The sequence below is a fragment of the Lycorma delicatula genome, chromosome 6 (genome assembly GCF_047948215.1).
Source record: "Lycorma delicatula isolate Av1 chromosome 6, ASM4794821v1, whole genome shotgun sequence".
Taxonomy (NCBI): domain Eukaryota; kingdom Metazoa; phylum Arthropoda; class Insecta; order Hemiptera; family Fulgoridae; genus Lycorma; species Lycorma delicatula.
The window spans coordinates 58335723-58342403 of record NC_134460.1 but is presented as its reverse complement, the minus strand read 5'-3'; positions in this window follow the sequence as shown (position 1 = coordinate 58342403).

Sequence of the window (6681 nt, the reverse complement as noted above, 5' to 3'; positions counted from 1 at the left end):
AGGTTAGTTTTATCATTTATAATGGTTTATAATTTGAATACATAAATATTTTATTCTTGAAAATAATTATATTATATTATTTATATATATATCTGAAATGGTTAGTTATGCTACTGGATGAATAAAATTAACATTTGAAAAAACGGAACGTAAAGCCTACATAAAGCTTAATGAGAGCTTAGTTACAAAATAATGTGCAGTAGTACAAAATATAACAATTTGGTGATATGAAAGTTATTGTAGCATTTATGGCTGGATTTATTTATTTGCATATATAAACAAAAATATTAAAAAAAAAATATGGACAGGACAGGCTTTTTTTATTATTATAAATTATAATTTGTGTAGATAATTGTTTTATGGGGTTACATGTTCTATAATTTTTTCTTATTCTGTTGATTTGTCAGTATTAACTTATCTTTGTACATTGTGCTCTCTTATCTCAAAAAAAGAAAGCTTGCATTTAATGATAGCAGATTAATTTTTCAGTTATTTTTATTATCTTTAGTTGCTAGTTATAGTTGTTTATTATGAAATAGCTGTTAATAATGATGTTAGTTAATTTTATATAATTCTCCAAAATGTAAGAAGTATGAGAAAATTTTAATGTATTTTTAGAAAATTAAATATAATGAAAGAATTAACCAAATTAATCACCTTCGGACTTATGAAAATAAAATGCATATTTATTTTAGATAATTTGACATTTTTTAAATAAATCTAATACTGGTCGGGGGGTGTTGTATGAGTGTAGAGCATTGTTTTTCAACCTTTTTTTTATGGCGGACCGGTAAAATTATTAAAAAAATACAAGGATTAGTAGACTTTCAGCTTAGATTTTTTGAGGAGCAAAAAAAACTTATCATTTTTTAATTTTATTAGTAACTAAATTTGCATATACATAATATATTAATTAATATCATTTCTATCTATAAAAAAAAAAAAACCAATATATAAATGAAAATTAGAAAACAAATGACAATTATTAATGTAGGTTGTTTTATTTAAAAATAGGAACTGCAAACAACAAATCATATTACAAACTAATTGTAAATAATGAAAGTTAGTGAGAAATTTGTAGTTGCTCATCTTGCACAATTGTTTCAATGCCAGGTTGTAAATTACTTAAACATAATCGAAGAGATGAATTTGTTGAAAAAAATATTTCTTATTTTGGTTTTAATAAGTGTCATAGCTGAGAATCCAGCTTCTCACAAATACGAGGGTTATTTTTTTTTCAAGGTCCGATCGGTCGCGAAATAAAAACCCGCACAAAAATCGGATGAACCTTTGCGCATATGTCTTGCACAGCGTCTCTAGTATGGCCTTCAATCACGCCGCGTCACTTCGTTTAGTTCTGAACACGCAGCTAGCACGTAAACATGTCTACAACAATAGCATCTCCCGCCAAGTGTGAAGTGCGTGAGGTAATTCGATTTCTTCAGGCTGAGGGGTGTAATGCAGCTGAAATTCATCGACGAACAAGTAATGTGTACGATGAAACTTCAGTGAGTGACAACAAAGTGCGACAATGGTGCAGAAACTTTAAAGCAGGACGTATAGATGTTCATGATGCAGGCGCTCAGGGAAGGAAGCGAGTGTCAACCGATGATCTCGTTGAGCGAGTGGATGAGGCAATTCAAGAAAATCGTCGGTTCACAATTTCTGTATTGAGTGATTCGTTTCCTGAAATTTCAAGGTCAGCTCTGTACACCATTGTGAGTGAGAGACTTCAGTACCGCAAACTGTGTGTGAGATGGGTTCCCAAGATGCTGTCCGACCATCACAAAACAATTAGAATGGACGCCTTCCTAACGTTTCTCCAGCGCTACCACAATGAAGGAGAAGATTTTTTGAACAAAATTGTCACAGGGGACGAGACATGGGTCCATTTCGAAATTGAAGAAACAAAAGAACAATCCAAACAGTGGATGCATTCTCATTTTCCCAGTAAACCAAAGAAGTTCAAGCGAACCTTCTCCAACAGGAAGTGTATGGCTACTGTGTTCTGGGACCGTAATGGAGTTCTCTTGGTGGAATTCATGACGTGGCACGACCATCACTGCAGCCTCATACTGCGTGACTCTTCAACGTCTATGAAGGGAAATTCAGAATAAGCGGAGAGGAATGTTGTCATCAGGCATTGTCTTTCTCCATGACAATGCTCGGCCGCACACTGCAGCTGTAACAAAGAAGCTCCTGCAGTGTTTTTGTTGGGAAGTGTTTGATTACCCACCATACAGCCCGGACTTGGCTCCATCCGATTTTCACCTCTGCTCACATGAAACACTGGCTAGTAGAACAACATTTTGGCACAGACATCGAGCTGCAGACCAGTGTAGAAACATGGCTGAAAACACAGGCGGCTCCGTTCTATGACAAGGGTATTGGAAAGTTGGTACCACGTTACGACAAATGTCTAAATCGGAGTGGCGACTATGTAGAGAAATAGCGTAACTATGTAAGTACTTGTTACAAATAAAAAATTTTTTATTTTCACTGTGGTTTTAATTTCGTGACCAATCGGACCTTGAAAAAAAATAACCCTTGTATGTAGTTGCAAAGGGTAATATCATTTTCATGGCCTTGTTATGTATATTTGGATATTTATTTTTTATTGCAATCCAAAATTTAATTAAATTTTGGAAGAAAATCTGTTTTTTAATGTTGTGTCTGAACTCAGTTCCAAGAGTTTTTGGTCTTCATTACTTAAATTTATATTATTGCAATTATTCTCAATAAAAGGATTAGTAACCCATAAATTCATCTCCTGCAAGTTTACTTTGTAGGGAAATATTTCTCAAATCCATCATAGAATGACTGTAAATGTTGACTATATGGTATCTAGATATTACTGATCACTCTATGGTTAACAATGAGCCTTGTTAGGAAAATAGAGATACAAGTTTTAAGGATGATGCTTTAATGGGTAGTTAGTGTGTTATTGATTGGAGTGAGGTATACCTCTCTAATTTTGTTAACAAAGTTTATTGTCATTATTTAAATGTTTGTAGTTACTGTTTTTCAAACTATTTACTATAAATTATAGTACAAGAAAATTTGTCTAGAAAACCTTGGTCTCTGTCATGTTAGTAAAAAAAGTTTATAAAAAAAAATAACTATATTGTAAACTTAAAAAATAACCACATAATAACGTCCTAGAAATTTATACTAAAATGCCTATAGCCAAAGCCATGTTCAATAAACCAATTCTTGTAGAGCAGCCAACTTAAGAATGCTGGGAATAATTATGCACATTCTTTTTTAGTGGCTAATGACCTAAGGGTTAATACCACTTAATAATGCAAAGACTTCAAAATCGATGAATTGACCAAACTAGTAAAATAATAGAAGGAAGATATTTTTATTTTAATGATACAATATTATTTTATATAAAGAACAAATTTTTAGAGGTACCTTTCTCCATCACTAATTATTTCATAATATATACTAATTTTTAAGTTAGTAGCCAATATGGAAATATGAAAATAATAAATTAATCATTTGTTACATAAAAGCATTTTGATGACTTATCTGGCTTTTTTAAGTTTTAAACATTTAAAAATTTAGAATTATGAAAAGAAATAGTTAGTGATGAATGTACCTTTAAAAATGTGTTCTTCAGTGTAAAACAAAAATGTGTCATTAATGTAACAAAAATATCTTCAGTAAATTTCACCCTTTTGATGAATATATTGTTATATAAAAAGTATTGGTACTCATAATAAAATGCTTGACAAAGTCTCTCTTTCTCTCCCTTTATTTATGTGTATATGACTGGTAAGTAACATTAAATAAAAATACATTTTTTAAGAGAAATGTAACCATTTAACACTGAATGTCAAAATTAACAACATTCTTCTATCAATTAATTATCTAAATATTATACTCATAATTATTAAACATATTTTTTATATATACACTTGTATACACATGTGTAAATCAATAAACCCGTAAACCAATTTTTTTCCTTCAGATCTCGTAATCAGGATTAGTATTAAACTTCAGTATTACACTGTTGAGAGTTGTGTTAGTTTTGATATATGTGATTGTTGAGTGATCACTTTATTGTAGAATTTACATATTCATTAAATACAATTTCTTTATATTCCTATTTATTTATTTATTTTTGTTAAATATCTTATATTTTACTTAATCATTCCTAAATTTAAAAATTTTTATCTGTTCTTTACTGTTTTTCTCTGTTTAGATGAACAAATAAAATGAGTTTGTTCTCTGTATAAGATGAGTTTTAGACCAATGACGATCTCATATTTACTTTAGAATTTTTTATTACAGTTAATATGTATTTATTTATGTTAACTGCAATAATTGTAATGGTTGGAGACAAAGTCTGACATAAGTCAGAAGTCATTCCAGAAAATGACAGTTACCTTCACGAATAACAAACTTTCCTTGCTAAGGCTACTATTGAAAATGAGGAGTTAGTTGGTTTTTGTTCCCTTTTTCAGCAAGTCAAATATACTGCTGCATGTCATTATTACTTTCACAGTTATAACTCTTACTCTTATACCTCAGGTTTTTTACATGTATAATAGTCATAAGAAGGACTGAAAAAGATACTGTAAAGCAGGTGCCGTTATGTTTTCATTGTTCAACTAATATTTCTAATCAATATTTCCATTTCAGGCTCAAGGACTGCAGTCTAGTACAATCAAAATTTAAATCAAATATACAAATATTTATATTGATTTTATCGGCCTATACTGCTATCCTAAAACAAATCTCAGTAAAAGTCATACTTCATTAAAGATTATCTCTGATAATGAAGCCTCTTCATAATGAAGTTCAATATTTATAATCTTTTTTGGTTATTTTTCAAATCTTATTTTGTGAAATGTCTAAAGGATAAATGATGATAAAACACGGTAGATCAATGAACTTCTATACAATCAAATACTTTATTTATTAGTTGAAAATATAAACTTTTGAACATTAATTATGCTCAATAAGTTTATATTAAATATGTAGGAGGGATATCTCTAAAGTAGACTCCTGGGAAATTTGTCTCCTTAAGGTTGGCGAACATGTGTCGTTCATGGCCACGCTAATAATGTATGCACTGCTTTGTTGTCTGTAAGTTATCGCGTTCTATGAGTTATTACGTTATAAAATCAATAGGAAAATCGATGTTGCCGCCGACTGTAAAATACGTAGAGTTTATTTTAAACCATCAAAACGTTAAGCTGGCTGAAGTTGGTTGCTGTGTACGGTAATAATGCAATGATAAGAAACTTCCGAATATGGTTTGAAAGGTTTAGAAATAACACAATCAATATGCATGATGAAGAATGTTCGGGGAGATCCTCGATAATCACCGAGGACTTGTTGAAACGCGTCGATGATGAAATCAGAAAAGATCGTCGTTCAACGATTTCCAACCTGGCTCTTCTTTTTTCAGATGTTTCAAGAGCTGTTATTGGTCGCATTGTTCTTGCCCATTTAGGCTTCAGAAAGGTTTCTGCACGTTGTGTGTCGCACGTCTTAACGGAACGTCACAAAAAAATCCGAATGGGATCTACTTTGGAAATTTTTGATGCGCTACACAGAAAACTGTGAGTTCCTTAATTCAGTTGTTACCGGCGATAAAACATGGATTTCGTGTTACACGCCAGAGAGAAAACGTCAGTCAAGTGAATGGCGTCATCCTCAATCACCATCCAGACCAACAAAGGTCATTTGGACCCAAACTGATGGCCACAGCCTTTTGAGATCGGTTTGGCATACTGCTAATTGATTTCATGCCAAATGGAATGACCTTTATTTCTTTTCTTCTCCTGTTTAATATCCGGTAATTACCTTTCAGATAATACGTCACAGGATGAGTGAGGATGATATATGTATGAAAGTAAATGAAGTGTAAGTCTTGTACAGTCTCAGTTCGACCATTCCTGAGATGTGTGGTTAATTGAAACCCAACCATCAAAGAACACCGGTATCCACGATCAAGTATTCAAATCCGTGTAAAAATAACTGGCTTTACTAGGACGAACGCTGGAACTCTTGACTTCCAAATCAGCAGATTTGGGAAGACGCGTTCACCACTAGACCAACCCGGTGGGTTAAACATGGAATGACTATAAATGCAGAAGTCAGCTGTGAAACTCTGCATAAGTTATGGTCGCCATTCAAAATCGGCGACGTGGGCGGGTGACCGATGGCGTCGACCTGATGAAAAAATAGTAACAAAAAATTGGAAACTGTGTTTGAATGTTGTAGATAACATTTAAACATTTTTTTTGTGAAAATGATGCATGTTTAGGAAGAAGGGTTATTGTAAAAACATCAGTATTAAATGCTATTAGTCCATGCAAGCAATTATTATTAAATGAAAGAGAAAAGGAGCATAAACAATCAACTGGAGATTCATATTGTCAAAAGGTGTGATTGTAATTGTAATAACTGATAATTTTACAATAAATAATATTTCTTTCTATACGTGTACATAGTTTGTGATGCAAATCTTTTTTATGTAATATAAAAAAAAAAATTAATTTTTGTTATTGATTAAAATAGATATTTTTAGTGTTGATGTTTTTAATACATTAAAAATTTGTTGAATAAGAACTACTTTCCATAAAAATGACATATGTGTATATATATATATATTTATCGAGGAACTTATCCCTATCCTGACTATAATATTTTTACCTCTAATAA